Source organism: Aquila chrysaetos, chromosome 13, assembly GCF_900496995.4.
Source record: "Aquila chrysaetos chrysaetos chromosome 13, bAquChr1.4, whole genome shotgun sequence".
Classification (NCBI taxonomy): Eukaryota; Metazoa; Chordata; class Aves; order Accipitriformes; family Accipitridae; genus Aquila; species Aquila chrysaetos.
The window spans coordinates 30696938-30719065 of NC_044016.1; the positions used below are offsets into that span (position 1 = coordinate 30696938).

At 47.7% G+C, this 22128-nt stretch overlaps 1 long non-coding RNA gene across 1 annotated transcript; it reads left to right on the plus strand.

The window, feature by feature from the left end:
- The first annotated feature begins 3298 nt into the window (after nt 1-3298).
- On the plus strand, nt 3299-19757 carry LOC115350424. Its single transcript, XR_003926430.2, has 4 exons — nt 3299-4524; nt 4625-4732; nt 5101-17780; nt 18356-19757. It is a non-coding gene; the product is annotated as an uncharacterized LOC115350424 (long non-coding RNA).
- The last annotated feature ends 2371 nt before the right edge of the window (nt 19758-22128 follow it).

Sequence of the window (22128 nt, forward strand, 5' to 3'; positions counted from 1 at the left end):
TTGGGAGAGCGCTGGTTGGCCTGGGCCAAAACTGTAACTGGGACTGCACTAAGAGCTGGAGGGATGGATGGTTGAGCTCCCCCACTGGTGCCCTGATTCACTGGCTTGATTTTCTGCTCTAGATGCTGCCAGTCTGGCTGGTGTCAGGCAAGTTACCTAATGTGTGATATAAGAAAGAGAGGACTCTTCCAGCTTTATTTCTAGCCTTTGTCCCTTTGTGCCCTCTCTCACATGGGGGTAAGAGTGCATGCTTACCTACAGAGTAGTGAGACTGCCAGAATTGGATACATTGGGAAACCGGGGTGTGGTATAGGTGAAAGTCCAAATTCACTGCAGCAGTTTATAGAAATTCGATTCAGTGAAGAGTTGGGCCTATGGTATACACATGCCATAAAGATGGTATTCCCAGTTCACAGACCTATTGTAATTTGGTCCATCCTTATTATACAGTTACAGAAATGCATTAGCATTAAAATATGTGGGCTGAAAGCAGTCAGTTGTGTCCTATATTTTCCTCCTGCCAGCCTTTGTCTTGACTTTAGGTTGCAGATTAGAAAGGACAGCTGAGGATCTGGGTCCCCCCAAGCAGTCTATACACAGTCAAGAAGTCCCAGAGAATTGATAGACTATATGTGATGTTTCTTTCTGAGCACAAGACATGTTTCCTAACTTCAGCAGTCTCAGAGGTTTGATTTCAGTGGAAGATAGTATATATAAATGATACTTGATTGGGAAGTGCGTATGCAGGGCTTATGAAACAGTGTGCGTGTCTGCATGTGCGTGCATTAAAATAACAGGGCAAAGGTGACTGCAATATATTATTTACCTGCTGGCTCAGATTTATCTGCCTGCCTTAGTGACTCCTGGCGCTTGTCTCTCTGATTTTGTTCCTAGAGAAAATTTCAGTGCGAAGAACTGTGTTTGAGGGTGCTCTCCTACAGCTTGCATTGCGGGACTGAGTGGTACATTTAAACTGAAATCAAATGTTCCACTCGGGTTATTTTGGGTGTGCCGACATTTGCTTGCTTGTGGGTGCATGTGGATTTCTCCTCTCCCTTGGTCAGTAGCAGAAGCATTTTTCTTATTGATGGCAAGTAGCTGGTAGTGGTGGGAGTAGGTCTTGTTTGTGGCTACTGGCCAGCTGACAGTGGACAGTGTTAAAAACACAGAAAAAGATGGGAAAAAAGGAACAGATAGTGTAATTACACCTGATAAGGATCAGCACGACACTACATGTGCTATATACATATTTGAAACCTACACACATAAACACATAAAAGAAATCATTCAAGGTGTGCAATCAGGTTCTTCCACAGAACAGCCACAATTACATAAAGAAACAAAAAAGGATTTTTTATACTGTGGTGCTGGCAGCCAGAGCCTCCCCTCTGACTGCGCCTGAGAGAAGAATGTGTTAAGTGTGAGCAGAATAAATGATTCGTTTGTAACCAGCATGGCAGACACCTGTGTAGCACCTCACTGCAGCACCTTCCTATGCCGGTTGGGTGTCAGGGGCAGGCATCACGACTAGTCAAAAACAAACCTAGTTGCAGTAGATCTTGAGCGAGATCCTCAGAGACGACTGTTGGAAAAATGCACCTACGTGTTCCAGATAGATCTTTTTTTCAGCGCTGTTCAAATCTTGCTGTCTACACTTGGACAAACACAGATGTGGTTTTACATGTTGCAGGGCAGTTGCAATTCTGAACAGAAGCCATTTTGCAAAGGAGGAAGGAGCAGCACCTACCCTACTCCCGAGCTGCCATCTCTCTCCTGGGGTTCAAGAAAACCAGAAAGCAAGCCCCCAAAGCTTTCTCCTTTTCCACAGTGACACAACAGAACAAAACAGGATTTCCTTTGAAGCAGTAACAGGACAGGCTTTGCAGCATTCTTACAAGGGTGAATTTAGATGCCAGAGAGTGGAATTTCCAAATGCATTTTCCTTCCTACACCTTTGCTTTTTCATCTCCATAAATCTGTGTCAGTTTTTAAAAAAACCTGTTTTGGGGGGAGGGAAAGGGGACAGAACAAGTGGTGAGCTATTCAGAGCTAAAAGAAGAGATTCATGCTGCCAGAGGTAAGACTGTAGAAAAATGTGTCAGTGTAGCAGATGAGAGTTCTCCTCTCTTAGTGCCTCTCCTGAAGCATCAAGGTGTACGTGTTTCTCAAAGGGGCTGTACATCTCAGAGGTAGTCTATGAACTGCATGTTGAAATGGTTGCCATGGCAGTAACTAAGTTAGAAAACGTGATTAGCCAGAGTTGGCCTAAATAGCTGAAGGGAAGCAAAAAAGAAAGAAAGGGAAAAAAAGGCCAAGGACTTTCTGTTATTTCTAGCACAGATCCATCAGCATTAGACCGTGCCAGGAAAGGGAAGTGGCGCTGATGGAGAGGAGCATGGTCTGCACCCCAGCCCCAGCTGGGGTACCACCAGCAGCCCGCGCTGCGAGGGGACCTTCGCCCCCTTACAACGTGCCAGCATGGCAGCTGCACTCCAGGGAGGGCCTATTAGTACAGACCAGTCCCGTTCGTGTTGATTTGGTGAAATGGCACCTCTCCAGAGTGGGAGGCGAGGCCAGGGCACTGCTCGGCCTTCAGCGACCCAGAGAGCACAGTCACAGCGCGCTCCTGGCTGATGCGGGGCACAGCCACATTAGAAAGTGGGGGACTGGTCTGCAGAGAGGTTGCAAGGCTTGCCCCAAGTGACAGAGAGGGCTGCTAGCCTGGGTGGGATGTTAATTGGCGAACTCCCTGTCCCTAGAACCATTCCAATTCTTCTAGCCCACTAACCTACTTGAAGCATGCCTCTGAAAGGTATCCCATCTTCATGTGGAGCCTGAGAACTGGAGAACGCAGCCCTTTTTGTTAATTCATTGCAGTGGTTTATCACACTTGCTTGTTAAAAAAAATAATTGCACCTCATATCTAATTTAAATGTGTATGGTATTAGCGTTCAGCCTCTGGTGCATGCTGTGTTCCTCTCTGCTATATTTAAAAAAAAATTTATCACTTCTTGAGACCCTGTGGGTTTTTATTGTGAAGGTTTCTTATGCACTAGAGTCGCTTTTGAGCTTGTTTTTGAAGAACTGAAGCAGCAGAATTCTTTCTCTCAAAGGGTTTTCTTTTAGCTCTTCTCAGGGAAAAGTGAAAGACTGGGAGACTAAGGTGAAGATGTCTCGATACCAGGTCTGGATGGAAAAACATCCTCTCTAGGAGCTGTGGAGTGCCAGATTAGGGGCCAGATGCCCAGTGTAAAATCAACAGAAGAGATTTATGCAAGCTGTGAGTATACAGGTAGGTGCTCGCAGGAGCAGAATCTGTTAGCCCAATTCTCTTCTCTCATAGCTTTCTAAAATAAAGAAGTTTAATTTACATTAGCCTGGAGTGCTTCTGCTTCTTAGTCTGTTGATTGAGGTAAGATGAATCTACCCAGGCCAATCCATAACATTTGACCACTTACCAAGGATATTGTTCTCCCCTCCTGTCCTAAGGGATCTGTAGATTCCTCTTTTAAGAGGAGTACAAACCAGCAGTACTTACTGTGGTTAATGGGCGTCTGTTTTGGCTGGCAGAGCTGGGGTGAGAGAGATCATATAGCCTGCACTTCAGGAGGAAGAAAAGAAAAACCCACAAGACACCTATTTGCCCTGCATAGCAGGTTGGCTTTTGCCGTTATTTGTAGGAATCTCTTCCACTGCTTGCACCTCCTAAATCCTTGTCATCCAGGTTTGAGAGCTGGGACTATCTTCTTTGGCACCAAGTTAACGATATGTTTTTTAGCATGAGCAGCCATTCATATTTTACATTAGTGTTCCTCTCTGTTCCTTTCAAGCAATAATCATAAATATCAGCTTTCATTCCTAGAGCGCCTTTCATCCCAGGGGCTCCCAAAGCACTTTCCAAGCTTAACAAGCCTATTGTAGAGTACTTCTTTAGAAAGGGTGAAACTTGCTTCCCATTAAAGCCTGATTTTGGGAAGAAAAACCCCAAATTATAACGTCTTCAATACACGAGGGAGCCTTTGCAGCTGTTATTTACTGTGCATGTTCCCTTACCAAAAAAGACTGCTTCTTGCTCCTCCATCCCCCCCATCTCCCTCAGCTTAATCCAGCAGTGCTCAGTTACCTGGGGGGAGAAGAGTGCAAGTAATGAGAGATGATTGTCCCCTGTGATCTGAGGAAGTGCTTTTTTCTGGAATCCTATTGTTGCCCTCAACAGTTTCTTCTGGCAACTCCATTTCTATCCAGTCTATTTTCTCTTTATCGGGGCAAATGTCCTAGGGCAGAGTTGAATGTCCTGTGGCTTTAGCCAGAGAGGTCACCATCCGTGGTTGGGCTATGCTAAGGATCATGTGAGACACTGTAGTCCTCTTCAGGACAAAGTCAGCTGGCCTAATTTAAGTCACATTCCCCTGCAATCAAAGCAAAGCTGGTTGCTTTGCACTGAAATGAATCACAACCTTTCAAATGGTCCTTTATTTGGCTCATCTGTGGGAGCAGTAAGCCCAGAAGAGAAGATTGTTGCTGGTAATTTCTGAACTGAAGAATTTGTTTCCTAATGAATCATATGATTAATTTTAGGGCAGCTTGAATCTGACCAGTGTCAATTTGTTTTCACTGATTTCAGGAGGACTCAGTATGGTGGGACCTGTCCATCTCATGATGCACAGAGCTTTCTTCCATGCCAGCTGTGTGGGAAAGTGGTCTCTCCTCTGCTTGGCTGAGAGAGGCCCAGGTGAGGCACACAAACTCCCATTGCTTCTCCAAGGACACACCGAGAGCCTGTGGTAGAAGGGGGAACAAAAGCCCTATCTCTGGTTCAGTGCTTCAACCGCAGAAATGTAATTTATCAATATAGATAGCTTTAGATGAAAGATACATCAAAGCATATTTTTGGCTTCTGCCTTCAGAGGTAGTACTAAATCTCCTGGGGGAATGCAAGCAGTGAGATATGGTCCAAGTATCAAAATCCCCATCTTCTCACTGTCTCTCCTCCTCTCTCACACTGGTGGGGTTCACAGGGAAGCCCTTTCTTGAGGTTGTTATGTCATCTATTCCCATCAGTAGATTTTGGTTCAGAAATGCACTTTCGTTCTTTTCCAGCAAAATGCTGCCTATTTCAACACTAACTCTGAAGATCTGTAAATTGGCAAAGGATCCAAAAAGAATAATGAACCAGCAGTTACTGTTTACATTGGCCACCTTGTATAAGTGCTGATATTAGCATTTCTGAAAGGATTCATTCATCACTGAACAAAGGTTTGTACCTGTGAATAAGAGCTTGCTTGGGAGGGCCTGTGTGCCTCCTTTCCTCTATCAACAAAGCTTACAAATGTCAAGAGATGGTTTTGCAATGGATGTTAATGCATACCTATTATTTCAGGATGAGAATAAGCCACTGAAAATATTCCATGCCTATTTCTGATGGTGTAATGAAAGCGGCAGTAAATGTAAAGAAAAATATTATTTATTTTCATGTGTCTCATTTATTTATTTATAGACCCCAATATATATATTGAAAGTGGCTCTCTTGGGCTTTTTTTAAAACTAAAATCCTGCAATACAACCTCAAGCCCAGTGATTAGTTCTCATGTCATGGAAAATCAAGTAGACCTGCACTAGGAAGAACAATGGCTGTTGAAAACATTTTGCCCTTTCCAGACTATGACCTCTTCTGGGGATGTCAGCAAAGTAAACATACTTTTATGAAGTACCCCTAAGTCTTCCTTATCTCCTGCTGTTTGTCACACTTGTTGCAATTTGCCTTAAATTAGTTGCCTTCACACGGAGGCACATGATGCTGTTTTGCTTAAAAAAAGAGGTTTGTATGTTCTGCACTGGCCCAGCTGGCATGCCATGAGCCATGGCTCAGAGGTGGAACAGGTCCTCTGCACAGCCAGCAGCCAGCATTTGTTCCATCCTCATACTGCATGTCAGGAGTCCCTCAGCAGTGGAGGACACATAACAACAGCATTTGCGTGGGGGGCAAAAATGTTCAGTCTCTGGGGGATGCCCACATTTTGACTAGGATTCCTTGGGATTCTGTAGGATGAAGATCAAACTCTTTTTCAGGCACGTTATTATGTTATAACCTCTAATATACCATTTTTCTTTTAAACTTTTGACTGCTACACTTTTAGGCTGGAAGTAGCGAAGGGCTAGGGCTTTTCCTGGGCGCTCACACAGCTCCTGGCAAGGTATGGCTTCAGTTCTGGCAGGGGACTTAGGCCATTGCTGCAATCCAAATGCACGTTTTAAAAAAAACCCTGAAATGTCTGGAACCTGCTTGCAAGTGCCCCTTTCATGCGAAAGATGATGCTTTGCGAGCACTGTGTTTATGAAGCAGAGGAAGAAAGCAAGTGTGAATGAAATGAGAGACCAAGGACCAGCCCGCCGCCTTCCATGGGAAGTCCTTTCGGAGGGGCGCGAGCCTCTAAGACTTCCCTGGTGGAGTTTCTTCTGAACTCTTTAAGTTGTTGGGCAGGGGAAGCTGGGCCGATGGCTGATGAGGAACCATGAAGGTCATCCCCCCACCCAGAGAGGTAACACTCCCTGCCTCTCGAGGCCATGATTTCAGCATGCAGCTCTTTTGCACAGAGGGAGCAGAAATAATGCTAGGAATCTCTAAAGGGGTGAGTGGGTACATAAAAGGCCAGCAGTGCACATAAGGGATTTCATCGTAAGCGGTTGGAGAAGAGATGCCTGCTCTGCAAGAGGCAAACACTTCTCTGCACAGAACCAGGATAATTTCCCTTCAGTCCAGGGCAGATTGCCAGCAGTCTCAAACGTAATCCTCACGGTATTACTTCCAAAGATGAAACAAGGGTATTATGGGCACCGCCACTGAGGCAGGTAATCTTTAAATATAGCTGCAAATTGCCTAGTTTAATGCTAACAAACCCTAATAGTGAGGAAGACAAGACAGGTAGCAGCACTGATACAGCATAATATAATGCGATGGCTGATACAAATGTGACTCATTCTAGCCAGAGGCTTAAGTATAGGAAGTCGGAGAAAAGATATAAAAACAAATCTGAATTTTTTTTTCCTTCCCAGTGAAGGTCACCGCCAGGAATAGCATGGGAAATAATTAATAGAGGAAGAAATGTTCCCCTTCAAATTAGAAGTATTGTCTTGCTTCACAGTTTTGTTCTCCTCTTTGGGCTCCTGTAACAAACACCGGCGAACACGCAGGGCCTTTCTCCCTGAAGCCACTGACGGATATCCCACCTGGCGGGTGGTGAATACGAGGGACTGGCTGTGCAACGCTCACCGTGTCTGTTAATGGGTGTCCGCCTCGCTGGCAGTCCACCCACCGGCAGTGCGCTCAATGGGCCTGGGAGACGGAATCTGGCTCTACGCAACGGCGACCAATTTTCCTGGTCAACACGGAGGCGCGGTGCCAAGGCTGTGTGTGAGAGCCTGTGCAGCCTGCTGCTGCGGGGGGGTTTCACCCCTTTCCCTCTGCTCCGGAGCCCTGGGGAGGTGGGTCCTCTTTCCAGCCCCGACGCAGGTCCTGCTCCCTCAGTCCCTACGCTTTGCGTGGGAGGACATGGATGACACAGCGACCGCTGCGCTTGCAGTGGCACGGGCTGTTCTCTGCTCATCCCGTGGAGACCTGGGAGGCTTGGGCTGCTCCTTTGCTCCCCGTGACCAGCACTGCACTTACACATCTGCAAAGGCAAGGGGAAGCCATGCAACTGTGCCTGCGGTGCAGTGGGCATGCAACGCTACCCGGGGCAGGAGCGGTCCGTGATGCAGCCCGTCTGCTGCACTGGAATGTGATGCTGCAATTTAATTCCCTTTCCTCAGAGTGCTCTTTGAGTGGAGACGGGTGAGGAGAGGAGCGAGTGCCTCTGCTTCATGTCATCACCCTGCAGACTGGAAACCGGGCAGCTGCGGGGAGTTGGGGGCAAGGGGCTGCTGCTCCCCGGGGCACTGGTTTGTTTTCTTCCACGTGGCCGTAGCAGGGAGGAGTGCTGGTGGGAAGCTCTGAGCTTCACACTCCTGACTATAATCTGCACGTGGCTCTGTCTCTTCTGCCATGAAGGACTGGTCACGTTTTCCATTCTTGACTCTGTGTGGCTGTGCTCTGAACATCCCAGGTTATCTGTGCGCTAACCAGCTGCCTTTCCCACTGCTCGGCTCTTGACAGCTCACCAGGCCTTCATCGCTGCTCAGGGCCTGCATGCCAGCGTCATTAAGGCAGCTAGCACAGTGTTAAGATACATTCATTTTTGGAGGGCTTTTCTTTTGGGAGCCCGGGAGGTGAGAGTTCAGATCCTCCCTCCCTCAGCAGGCTCCTGACCCTGCAGTGGACTTTTCAGAGGTAGGAGCACTGCAGAAGTCCTGAGTGCCCTGGAGCTCCCATATAGCACAGGAAAAACCTATTACGGGAAAGCTGCTAATAGCAGAGGTAAGCTCTTACCCGCATTTTCCACTGGTGTTACAGACTCTGGAGAATTAGCTTGTTTCGGCCAGGTTCCCAAACTGCTTTTTGGTGTTTATCCAAAACAAGCCTGTGCATTGAGGTTTCCTACCCCAAAATTGTCTAACCAAATGAAAGGAATGACCTCAGTTACACAGATGCTCCTCCATCTGGTCCTACAACTAGAGTGGGGCCAGGACACAACCCCAGCTCAACTCCCCTCTTCTCCCCAAAAAGGAGCTATTTGAGGATGTTGGAGCTCAGTCCAGATCTGACTTTCACAGCGGACCCCTCTCTATGCAGTGAGTAAAATCCTAATGCAGAAAGCTTTAAAGCAGTTCAGAAATGTGGCAGTCCATAAATATTGGGTGTTTGGCTGGTAGTGCTCATAATGCTGTTCAGTCTGGAGTATTTGGGGAACAAAGATCAATCCCACAAGGACAATCTGTCACTTGCATGTCTTCATGTTGACTTGAATTTTGGCACTTTCATTCTGCTAGCTTTCTCACTTTCCAAGGCATGTGTGTTGCTCTTCTAGCCATATCCTTATGGTCATGAGATTTGGGGTCATGCATTCTCTTATCTGGGGTTTTCACAGCTGCTGCTCCTTGAAATGGTTGCAAGGGATGCTGAGTTGGGTGGGATGACCTGTTGCTCTCAGGTTTATTTCTTTATAGCATCTCTATCAAGAAAGATGGTAAGACATATAATTCCAATACTTCTAGACTACCATAGTGTTATCAAACTCAAATATTATGACTCCTTGTGAATGTGGGGTTTGTGAGCTGTTTTACCACAGCTTTTATTCTCTTTTTGGTGAAAAAGGAAGTTACATAATTCAAGCTTTTCCTTCTTTCTTCTCTTTTTTGCTCTTAAAATTACCATATTTGCAGAGAGACGGTGCCTGTGTTAGCAGCTGGTGTGGTGCAGCGGGAGCAGATCCACAGAGGTGGCTGTTTGGTGCTGAAGGCTTGATATGTCAGGGGATTTACATCAGACTGCCTCCGTTCTGGTTCCCAGGGACCGGACTCTCATTACAGGTTGGAGCGCAGGAGGTGCACTCCTGGAGGCCATCGCCTGGTTTTCTTTTACTCAAAGGGAATCCAGTTAAAAAAATTGCTGCCTGATGTAAATTGAAAGATGGCAAGTGGTACAAATGGGAGATTTGCCTCATAAACTCACTCCTGATGCGAACAAAAACAGGCACATAGAAAGACCGGTCAAGAGACCAAGGTCAAGAGACCAATCCCCAAGACATCGCTTTACCCTAAGGTCCCACATGGCTCGAATGTGTGGCAGACAGGTCAGTTCTTTGGCTAGTGAAACAGCTGTTTAGCTTGGCTGAGCAGCTCTCTTATTCTTTCTTGGATATAGCTGCTAATCTATTCTTCCCTCCTCGTACACTTCCCCAACCTTCCCCTTTTCCAAACCCTCACTAAGCATATATATATATATATATATAATATATGTGTGTGCGTAGGCAGTTGTGTCTGCTGCTGGGATTTCCTCCCAAACAATACCTGTTGTGCTGGCCACAGTGGTTCTCTTGGTTCCCATGCTCAGAGCAGTTTGAGTTTCCTGCTGGCTCAGCAGCAAGACTTTCAGGGCTTTTTATACTTATTCTTCTTCGGGAGCCAAGCGGAGGAGCGCAGTTTGCCTGTGAATAGTGAGCTGGCTGGGCAGGCGGCAGGAAGCTTGCATACTAAACCGTGTGAACTTTGAGGAGGGGAGGAAGGGGGCCAGGGGCCGCTGGCTGGGCTTCGCGAGGCGTTTGCTGCAGCCCTCTGCCTTATAAACTCATCATCTCCGCATAGGGATGCTCCCCGCCTAAGGACTGAAAATTTCTGTAAAATGGGAAAGAAGCGAGAGAGCTGAAAATGGAATTATAGAAGAAACACAGGGAGGGCCTGGAGAGCGGAGAAGAACGAGGAGGCTTGGGTTTTAATTATTCACATGAAAACTTGTGCATTGGTTCCCTGCATGGAGCGATGCCACAGCACCTTATGCTGCACTGCTGGGCTCACGGGCCCGCTTGCTCACCCCCTTGCTGCCCCAGCAGTGGCCCTACTGCCTTCTCTGAGTAGGGCAGCTTTTCTGTATTGCCCAGGCAAAATCAAAAGCACAGAAATGAAAACACACTTCTCTCTTCCTGCCTGCGCTCCCCCCCTCTACTGCTTTCTGTTGCTGTCAGCTAAAATTAATAAATAAGCGGGTTCCCATTCTCAAGGACCAGACATCATGGTGTGGCTACGAAAGAGGGGTTTGATGAGCAGCACCGTGAGACGCAGGCGCCTGCTTGTCGATCACAGGCGAAGCTGTCCCTGGAGCAGGGAGAGAGGTGTTCCGGCAGGTGCCACGGCTCTGCTGCAAGTGCGAGCGTGCTGGGAGCATCCTTGGAAAAAAGGCAGGAGGTGAGAGGAAGGGAGGAAGGACAGGCTGAGCCCGTCTGCCTGCAGACCAGCTACCTGCCTCCTGCTCACGTCTGCACAAACAAACAAGGAACAGGCTTTGCCTGTGCTTTGAAAATGAGGTGGGAGAGGATGGTGCATGCTGCGCAGATTCTTCCTGAGCAAGAGTGGTGCCGGGATGGGTGTTGGTGGGATGGCCCTGTGCAGGGAGAGCTGCTGCACTGGCCTGGCGGGCTCTGCCGGAGGGGTGGGGGGGCTACGGGGCAGGCACGAGCACTGTGCATGTGTGTAGAATATATTTTTAGGATGATGGGATGATAGAGAGAGCCAGCGGGGAGTGGAAATGCTCAGCAGTGGGACAGACTGGGAAATGGGGTAACGCTCGGCTCGGTTAGTCATGGCATAGCATCATTGCGAAGTGATGCAACCTTCCTGGCCTGATCTGAAATAACAACAACCCACAGCTTTCCCTCTGTTTGGCAGCACCCTTCTCTGAGTAAAGGTCCCCATTACTCCAGGCTCTAAATCATCCACCAATACATGGTAAATCCAAGAAGCCAGGGCCCTTGCTCCCCTGCCTAGCTCAGCGGCACTCTGCGTCTAGCTCCCAGCCGAGCGCTGAGCAAGGTGACATGTCTGCTTGGCACCTGCGTCCCACTGGTGTCCCCCCAGGACGAGTAGCTTTGCCTGGAGGTCCCCGAGTGCTGGGGAGATGGGGAGATACGGCTCCGGGTCCCAGAGTGGGCTCGTGGGGAGCCAGTGGAGGTCCCGGGGAGAGTGACCCGCCAAGCTCGTCTAGATCCCAAACAGTCTTTGCCTAGGCAGCTTGTGGCAGAGCACAGGCACCTCCAAAAGTAACCAGTGCCTTCACCATGGTCTTCTTAGAAAGTGCAAAAGCAGTCCCAAATTTGGGGAATTTACCATCGAATTCATGCAATTCTGTTCATCTCCACTCCTGGCTCAGCAGAAGCTCAGTTTAAATTACATGTAATTGATGACTTCGGTGCCTCTGTCTGTTTTTAAGGCTATCCAACATTTCCTATAAGACCAAATGTTTAGTTGCCTGTAAACCCCTGAAAACTTTAACTGTTTACCGCTTCGCTGTTTTTTTCTGTGCTGGGTATCTGTCTCAGGCTGAATGCATCTGGGAAGCTTCAGCAAAAAATGTTTTTGCTTGCTTACAAGAAAGAGACGAGAAACAATTTTTTTCCTTCGTATGCAAACAAGTTCTTATGTTCTTAAAGTGATCTGTTGAGAAACTCTAGCACTTTCTGCCTTTGGAGGAGAGGCTTGAAATTTGGCAGATATCAGGAATGCGCCTTTGGTTGTTCTTCATGGGGGGAAAAAAAATTGAACTAAGAAACCTTAGGAAAAAAAAAGCCTCAGATCTCAGACACTCAACAGAAACTTCTTAAGAGTTAGAAGCTGAATTCTCTGAAGGCACTTGCTCAGTGGAGACTTGTTGAAGTCTGGCAGCTAAATCACAGATGAGAGTGCGGCAGGCACACTGCAGCCTCCTGCTGCAGGTGCAGAGCAGCAGCTCTTTGAAATTGTTTTTCCGTACTGACAGGGTCGCTGTGGTACTGGGGACCGGAGCCCGGAGATGCTCTCGGATGTGCTCCTTTGCTGATACTTAGGCGAACACGCGGGAAGGCTGATGTTGACTAGGGCCAGGACCTGGCCGAGGGAGGGAGGCAGGGAGAGAGGGAGCCCTACTGCAGTGCAAAGGCTGAGGACCACCCCCCCACCCCAGAGAGGGGGACTGATGTCAGATGTGGAGCTGGACGTGGGAGCAGGACCAAGGCAGAAGATAGGTTGGAAGGAGCAGGAGGAGCAGGAGGAGCCAGGTTTGGGAGTATCTCTCCCCACCAGATCATACCTCCTGCAGAACCTGGGATGCAGCGGACCCAGAGATTTCTGCTGTGCAGTAGTTGTCTGTTGTCAGCAAATATTTGGGGAAGCCATTGGCACAGGCTGTGACTCATTCCTGCCTGCTCCCTCAGCAGAGGTTGATGGGCTATCAGTATTCCCAGTTATTCTGCTTTTCAAGCACAATGGAATTAACATCCGAGAATAAAAGCCAGTCCTGCCGGTGAGTCATGTGGTGGCCCGGTGATGCCGCATGATGGGATTCCTGCATTTTTGTTTCAGTTTGCCGTCTGCAAATCAAGGAAATGACACAAACCCAACGTAGATTGGAAGTATGGGAAGTCTGTAGGGTCGAGCACTCGGCAGTTAACACTGCCCTTGCCATTTGAGTGTGGCTCCCATCTGCACAGGCAGCGTGATAGTGTTGCTTTTAGCTGCAGGATCAAATGCATATGTAAATATTTTTTTTCCCCACAAAAACTCTACCTCTTTTAATGCCCAGGGTGGACGGTTCTCAGCGGGTGAGTGGAGGGTGTGTGGGGAAGGGTCCTCGTCCTGCCTCGTTGCAGCTGTGCAGGACAAGAGGATCCCTGCTCTGCCTTCATGCCAGAGCAGACTCCAGCCCTCGGCGGCGGTGGAGACGGCAGCCAGCGTCTGCGTGCCTGGCCTGCAGCAAGACCAAAACAGATGGAGTACTCAGATAAATTATCTGCCAAACTCAAACAAGTCCCCATCAGGCACGTGTAGAGTGAAGTTTTGTATAACTTGTAACTTGACCGCAGGTGGGAAAACTTAAGACCCTTGCGAAGGCACATTCCCCTTCCCTGGCTGAGTATCAGTGCCAGCCTCTGAAGACAGAGGCGCTTAATCTCTCGATTTGAACAGAGCAAGCTAACATATATCTTGCTAATCTTATTCTAGGAGACAGTTGAATTATTTTAGCTAAAAATTACCAGAAGAGTCTGCCCGAGGCAGACATCCAGCACGGAGTATTTGAGCTCGAGCAGCTGAACTTTGGCAAAGCTGTGCGTAGCGGAAAGCAGTCATTAATGGGAAGTGTTAAGTGACTTCAACATCAGACAGCGCTCACAAGGGAACATGAGAAACTTTGGCTCTGTGGATGGCCCCACGAGAAAAGTCGTATGTGTACACGTGAAATCCTGCTGCAATGCATTCGGTTAGCCGATCCCTACAGACGAATACTGACCTGCGTTTGTAGTACAGCATTTGCAGGCTCCAGGGGTGGACTTGCTGTTTTGCAGACTTACCGGTTACTTTGTGGTTTGCTGTTGAACCAAATGCTGAGGAGAAATGGTATTCTAGGAATGGTGAAGCATGAAGAGAAACACGTCGGATTTCTCTTTCCCTGTGGGAGGAGGAGGCGCAGGGGGACGGGGATGCCGGACCCGACCCTGCTGGTGCGTGGCACGCATGGCGTGTGTGGCAGGTTGCTTTGCGGGAAGGTCTTGTCATTGCAGCTGTGAGCGGTCCTGGGGACTCCTCCCTGCTCGCTTGACAACCTCTACACTGACAGAAGTTTTGGTAGGGGGCTGAGAGGGCTGCGAAGATTAGTGGCAGGAGGCTAGCAGCTCTTACTGCCAGTCTGCATTTTCCTTTTCTGCAGGAAGAGGCATTTTCCTTTCTTGTTACGCTTCATCTCGAGCTGTGTAAACAGCACTCCCTCCTTGATGTTGACACCTTCAAATGATTTTATCTCCCTCTTAGAGATTTTTTTACCCAAACTGTACTATTTAGTTATTTAATCTTCCCTTTAGTTATTTGATTGTTGTTCGTTACTGAATTCTTTCCAATATGCCAACATCTCTTTGGCACACGAGCGCCTGCAATTGCCTTTTCTGTTTGGAGGACAGCTCAGTCCTAGCAGCACGCTGCAGAGAGAAGCCATCTTCCTTCTGCTCTCTTATATGATGCTCTTCACCTCTCTGCAGGTCAAAATCAGGCCCTCTTATTTTATAAATCAGCATCTAGTTTGCTACTCACTCCTATCCCTATGTTAGGCCCTTTTCAGCAGCTGCTACAGATTGTTTTTCCAAGTATGTTTCCTTGAATTGCCCAAGTCCCAGGCAGGAGCTGTTAGATGCTGTTTTCCTTCCCACTCCCCCATCTCAGAAACATCTTCTGTGAGCTTGAAATCATAAAGAGAAACCGAAGCTCGTGCACTCTTCTCTTCCTCATTACTAAATCCAAACTGATCCTTTCAAAAAGAAGAAATGCTTTACAGATTTGTCTTTCTCCAGCCTGGGAAACAATTCCTTCCCATTCACATCCACACTGTGCACTCCTGGGGACTGGGCAGGCTGACAGGGGCAGTTTGGTTGCATGGAAAGGAAGGGGCATTAAAATAGTGAGCAAGGCTGTTCTGGAGAAGGATGGGCCAGAGCTGTCTCAGTCCAGCCCTTGGTTATTCTGGGCACTAATGCATTCTGCGGAAACTCGGGCAGAGGTTTTAAGAGCTGATTGTTTGGACAGGTAAAAGCTTTGGAATGATATATGCACTTTGTATGTGGAGGCGATGCTTCATTTTTATATTCAAAGTGCATCAGGACATGAAAGGAGCCAATTTCAACCTAGTCTGCAAACGACACCTAAGCCCAGCCTGTGAAACATGCGTTACCTGAAGGGCATTTACTAGGATGTCTATGCAGATTTCATTTTTCTTAAGAAACCTTTTTCTTCCCTGCAGGATTAGAGGTGGAAATAGGATAGGTTTTGGACCTAACCTCACAATCAGGGAAAGGGGAGAGGCAAAGGGCTTTGTCCGGGTAGCTCCCCAGTACCATTACGTTAAACCAGCAGTGAACTGGAAGCTTCTTCAAAGCTGTGGGAGCCAAATGTCCCACCCTGTTTGCCTGTGGCTGCCGGGTTAATTTTTCTCCTTTTGAGGTCTGAACCCTTCAAAGCTTTGTTTTGTACGGGTAAAAAAAACCTAGCTACAGCCTATGGAGAGACCTGGAAACCATTTGGTGCAGAAAGATCACAGGACTCTGGGAATGAATGCAGACTTCTTTTTAACTGAAAAGAATACATACATTTAAAGAGCAGAACATGCAAATACATTCATAATGGCCGCTATCAGGAGCTGCTGGCAGTTTCTCTGAGCAGAAAAGTCCTTGTCTTTGAGATTTCTGCTATCCCTCAGGCTTCTGTCCATTTCTATGTTGTTACTTGCAGTGTTTAAGCCCCATTAAGTTTAAGTGCATAAATTTTCTTTGGCTATTCAACCCCAGCCACTTTTGGGAAGGATTTGGCCAGAATCCCTGAACCTAAAATAATCAAACGTCTGTCTTTCTGTTAAAAAGGCTGCCATTTATCTGACAAGCAGTGCAAAACAGAATAGGTAGCTCAGTACAAGCATCCCCTGAGAAACCTGTTGTTGCAAAACCAGGCAAGTGGCTTGCACATGAGCAGATAAGGTACCTTTACCAATACCCAGGTTGTTGCACGGCATGTCAGTATCTTTAGTTTCATATCACATATTACTTTTATTATCAGCCTCTTGGTTTCTACTGCTCTCTTTAGAAATATTACAGCCACAACTTCTAACCTTTACAGGCTCATCCGAGGAGCATGGCCTTTCAGACACTCCTTTCGCGAGTATTTGTTGTGCTCCAGGTGAGGATGTCTTTGTTTCAGGATTGTTCTGGGCATGAGAAATAAAAATCAAAATGGAGATGGTGGCCAGCACAAAGAACCAACCAAAGTAATTTTAATGAATTTCTTTCCATACCTGCCAATCCACCCTCCCCTGCAGGAAAAACAACTCTCAGATGAATAAAGCATATGGCACAGAAGATGGAGCACCGATGCCAAGTTTGTCTTTGCCTTAGCAGAACTCGCTGCAAAATGCTGAATCTGCAGATCTTCTCCCGGAATACGCTCTTCAAGAGAAAGGGGCAGGCATATTCCCACCACCTTTTTAGCTGGGCTTGTGCGCTCTCACTGTTTAAATCCTCAGTGGGTAGGACATTATTGTGGCTGCAGCGCTGGGCAGACACACGGTACTACGTTCAAACTAGTTGCCGTGGATAGCAGTGCATGTGGCAGCAGCAAAGAAAACCCATCAGTGAGGGGGACTAAATATTTGAGAGGGATCTGAAGCCCACACTAACCTGCCTTCTGTGTGCATGTGTGCTAACTAGCTGTGATGACTGCCGTTTTGGCAAGCAGGCACGCCTGCTGCCGTGTGGTTCAGACACCCTGTTCCTGGCCATGGTTAGTTATCCAGTTGGTGTTTATGTTGCTGGGAATATATGAGGCGAAGGTTGTATTTGAGCTGTCCAGAAGTGAGGCGTTCAGTCTAAGTCCCACCATGATGACTTGCTCTACAGTGAGCGGACAGACAGCCACCCCCACTGGTTATAGTTTTAGGTTATTTATCCTAAAATAGGTGTGGAGCACTGTGAGAAGGTGCCTCTCTCTCTCCATAAGCTCAGAGAAAACCCTCAGTGCCAGCTCAGCCTGTGGCCAGCCATTACAGGTCTCTCTGCTCCCAACTCAGCCCCATCAAGTGAGGCTCTGGGAGGACATGTTGCTGGTGGGTCCTGATGGGGCACAAGTAAATAGGACCTCGCCACCAACCTGCTCGGCTCTCTTCTGAAGGACGTAGGATGCCGGAGGAACTGTAATTTAAGCGCCTCTTAGCAGTACGCCTCTCCACGGTTGGGTGACAGCTGAAGAGGAGGTTTGAGTGTCTAAATTAAGAAGTTAGGCATCTAAGGCCTTTATTGGACCTATCTCTGCAGCGACTGAAGCTGTGCAGACTTATATAAAAGGAAAAAAATCCCCTGCTGAGTTACTTTCATCTTCCAGACAGCTATGGAAATGTTTGCGTTGTGTACTCTCACAGACGTGTTTCTTCTATAGGCACCCTCAGAGCCGAGAGAGGAGGCCATCATTTTACCTGGACATGTGCCATGGAGATAGACCATGGCTTGGGCGAGGGGTGCTGCTCTCCCAGGACCTCTTGCAGCACTTTGGCTTGGAGATGTTTCGTAAGGTGGGAGGGAGGTGAAGTCCCCACCTTTGGACCCATGTGTCAGGAAAGCCTCCCGCTGTGGGTAAGCGATGCCTCTCTTTCCAGAAAGTAGAAGATACCTGACAGGGTGATGAAATTAATGGGCTGGGGAGCTCCTTTGTTTAAACGAATGCTGGGAGAGGCGGGAGGAGGCTTGATTTTTCACATGGTTAATGTTCACAATCCTCTTTTTAGTCCTCTCATGGCAACCTGTGTACTCTGCAGTTCAAAGTCACATGAATCTCTGCTCAGCAGAAATGTAAACGTTTTGATAAAAGTGTTCTTAACAAATTTGATTCATTTAATAAACTTGATTAACTGCAGAGCTTTATGGTCTTTAATTGGGAAGGATTTACTCTAAATTACCATTTTTTTGTAATTTTGTAAAGAACGTGGCGGTGCGCAGGATCTTGCTGCCTTGGCGGTGGCGTGGGAGGTGCCTGTCTCTGGCACCAAGCCGTTCCCCTGCAGCTTCACATGTTTCAGAGCCCTGGAGACCTTCGGGTGCTGAGCCTGCCCATGAGGCCAGGCAGATGCCGGGCAAACAGCAGGATGGACATGCAGCTGGAAGTGTCTCAATAGACTCCATTTCTTTTCTTTTGTGTTTGCATCTCCTAGATGATTAATCTCCCCTTCCAGTAAGAATTCAGCATGCCTCTTCTTCTGACAAGTCCCACAAGAAAGGAAGCACGGTCATCCACAACAGCCCTCTCCTTGTTTTGGTTCACAACCAGCCTCAGCCTGCACTGGGTTTTCAAAGGCTGGCTGAACAAGTCCCCAGGTTTACCAGTAGAAAGAGAAAAAAAGGGTTGATCAGAAAATCTCAGCTTGGGTACACATCACAACTGGTCTTTCCTCTCTTCCACTTAACGTGGCAGACTGACAGGCTGTAAAATACGTCCAGCTGGAAAGAAGATCATTTTGTCTTACTCTGCCCAGCCTCATTTTTCAGAGCTGAATGTCCAGTCGCATACCTGTGCGAAACCTCCAAGACCCTGGAGGCTTAATGCAGCAATATTTCTTTTTTTAATAGGCAGCTTATTGTCCACATTACATTTTTCTGTGCCTTTTGGTCAATATCCCAGACTAGAGAAACCAAGGAGAGATCGAAAACAAATGAACTCTCCCCTTAAATTTAGAGTCTGCCCAAAGCACCGGAGCAACTGGAGCATTGACACAGTCTCTGCACCAGCAGGTTTGCTGTTTGCTCGGCGAGCACCGCTCTCCCATTGCACTGCTGCGCTGCAGAGCCGCTGCTCGGCAGGTCTCGGGGGTATTGTCATCAAAATGCATGGGCTGAGCAACATGGTTTTGCAACTCTCTTCAGACAGCTTTGCACTTTTACTCCCGCCTGACTCTGAAGTGGAATGGCCCCTGAGAAAACGGTGTATTTCATAAGAAAGGAATGTTTTTCATCCTCTCCTAGCACCTCCATGGTCCTTCTGCGTGTACGGCTCTCACAGGCTGGCGTGGTGCAGGAGGAGACATTTCTAACAGCAAACAACTCGGTTCCTCTTTCTCCTTTGACATTTCTACACGATACGAAAAGCTCTCAGTCATTCCCCAAAAAGTTAGTATTTGATACTTTTTTTGCTTTTTTCTTTTTTTTTGCACAGACTAAACATTCACATGTCATATCCTGTACGAGCAGTTGTTTTAATGGATGCGCTGCCAACAAAGACACTTGGGTTTAAGTGGCTGATCCTTTGTGACCGTAACGGCTTTTAATGAAGGGTTTTGTCTTCATAAGGCCAAAATCTTCTTTATCCAGCTTTGGCTTTTGAAAGAAACACTGCAAATATTTTTGGATTGGATGTGAAATGTTGTATAAATTCTGTTATAACAAGGTGGAAAATCTGTCCTTTCCTTATTAATAGACTGTATACCAAAACAGGGAGGGTTAAAGCCTAAATGGTTTTATACACTACGAATTCATCAGACTTTTACATCCCCGGCAAGGGGAGTATTTAAAAACAGAAGAAATGTGTAAAAATAAATTAAATATGAAACTAAAGAAACATTTGTGTGTGTTTGGTGGGTTTTGTTGTTTTTTTTTAAACTAGATCTAGCTTTTCTTTTCAACTCCTCGTCTCTGAAGTTGCTTGCGCTTCAGGGCTGTGCATCCTGACGCCCGGAGGGCTCTGGCAGGAGCAGGCAGGGACACGGGAGCCCCGAATGACTCTTCACAAAGGCAGAGATTCAGAGCTGTCCTTCAAAATGATTTCAGTTCATGCTGCAGCCGCTGTGGCGTGTGGTTGAGGCTGAGGAGGCCACAGCTTATTGGTGCAGTCAGAGGAAACAGTGAAAAGCTTCTTCAGTGTTCAGGATGCAGCATGGTTTGGGCGGCTTGGAAAAAGAAAGTCTTATTGCCGGTTACTGGATCAAAGGAGAAAGCAGCTACGTGTTGCTGATTACCTCCTGGGAGAAGTAGCAGATGACTGACAACTTTTAAATTGCTCTTTCATTGTGCCATGTGAACTGCACATGGAGACTGGAGCTGCACCAAAGGCTGTTGCATCACAGATCATGCTCTCAGCAGAGCTTTGCAGAAAAAAAAAATGAAAGTAAATGGTGTTATTTTCAGCCTGAACAGTGAGCAAGTTCTCAGTATCTAAATGAGAGCCCTTGAAGTAAGCTCCAGGTGTTGCAGGAAGTGGTGGAGGTGACTCAGTAAATGTCACACTTCCCTCCAAGTCAGTTCTGAAGTGGTGTCCAAAAATAACATTTCATGGGCATCTGGCTGTTTGAGATGGCTCTGCTTTTTCATGAAACACAAAACTAGTGCTACCTGGCACCTTCCTGATTTTACACCACCTTTCTTGTCACAAGTGTTTGCCTTTATCTTCCTGTCTTTGTTCTTCCCTATAAAGCCAAAGATATGACAAGTTAAGTCCTGTAAGTCTCTAAAAACAAGCATTAACCCCTTTCATTCTCATTCCATTGCTTTGATGCATTTTCTTAAATATTTATGCCCCTTGACTGATTGATATTTCCTCCACTGTTTTAGTCCAAGATATTTTTCTTCGCAACTTGGCCTGTTCAAGCATTGATGGGGGTGACTAAACAGCTGCTGGGTTCAAGGAGGCAGAGAGTTGTGCAATGGAAAAGAAAAACCTTTCGTGTCTAACAGTGCAGACTTTCACATGCCCGTGTGTGTTATATGCAGGCAGTGGGAGAGGGCAACCGAACCCCACCGCCTCTGAAATGGGGTTGAGGGCAGCCAGCTCACCCCAGCCCACCTCTTCAGTGGTAAGCAAGTGGCTGGTTACTGTCATGCTGGACTGTGGTCTTTACGGCTCTCCATGTGCCCGTAGGTGTGCTGGTGGGGAGATGCTTCACGCTCAGCCTGTGGCTTGGTGATGTGGGAACTTCAGCAGCAATGCCAATGTGGGATCTTGTTAATCCATGGCCCAAGAGTTGACCCATTCCCTGGGGGAAGGGGAAACGTTCTTACCCCACAGCAGAGGGGGTCAGCAAGGGTAGAAAAGTCCAGCTCCTTACTGATTGCACTGGATACTGAGAAGTCCCAGGAAGAAAGGGGAAGGGAGTTTGGAGTACAAAGAAGTCCTAAAGGCTGTGTTAGGTAGAAGAAAAAGTGTGGGCATCATCCCAAATCCTCTCTTCCTGAATGCACACTTAGGAAACCAGGTGACGTGGACGGGGCCACAGTCAGACAAGCATCATCTATTTGTGCGTGGGCACTGCAGGCTGTGGGTGCCAGGCAGGCAGAGGCATCAGGATCCTTGCTATTCTTCATGGACAAGTCCGATAAACTTCTGTAACCACCGTCTAGTTTAGATTTTTGTAAACTAGTACTTCTGTTTTTATCTGAGCCTCATCTGAGAGTGATTTTAAGGCGGTTGTCTAACCACAGGGTGTCCGCTCTTGCAGCTACAGCAATGCTTTAGACCAGGTACTGATACCGCCTTAAAGTTAACCCTAACACACTACTACAAGGAGAGATCTCAACCCCAAACCACCCCAGCCCGGAGGGAGTTTTCTTGCAGCGGTGGGTTAGGTGCTGGGTCCTGGAGACAGCCTTGGCCACGCTGTTAGCTGCTCTGGCTGGTGATGGCCAACGCTCCGTGGCCGTGGCCGCTGTGCCGGGGGGAGAGCTCTGCGGAGGTGCAGCGGGGCGGGCAGGCTGCCTGCCCACGGCGCAGCCCTCCCGGGCGGCATGCAGCAAACTGCATCCCACGCCAGCAGTGAAATCACCCCAGAGCCCCTTGCCTTAGCATGAACCGTCACCTCCTGCTTTCGCAATGACGAGATTCCGTATCCTTCTTACAGCAGCTCTTTTCTGGATCTGCCTGCGCTGCAGGCCAGCCCGTCCAACCGCCTTCCCCTGGCGGAGGCTGGGGCTGAGCTGGATGCTCCTGCCGCACCGTGTC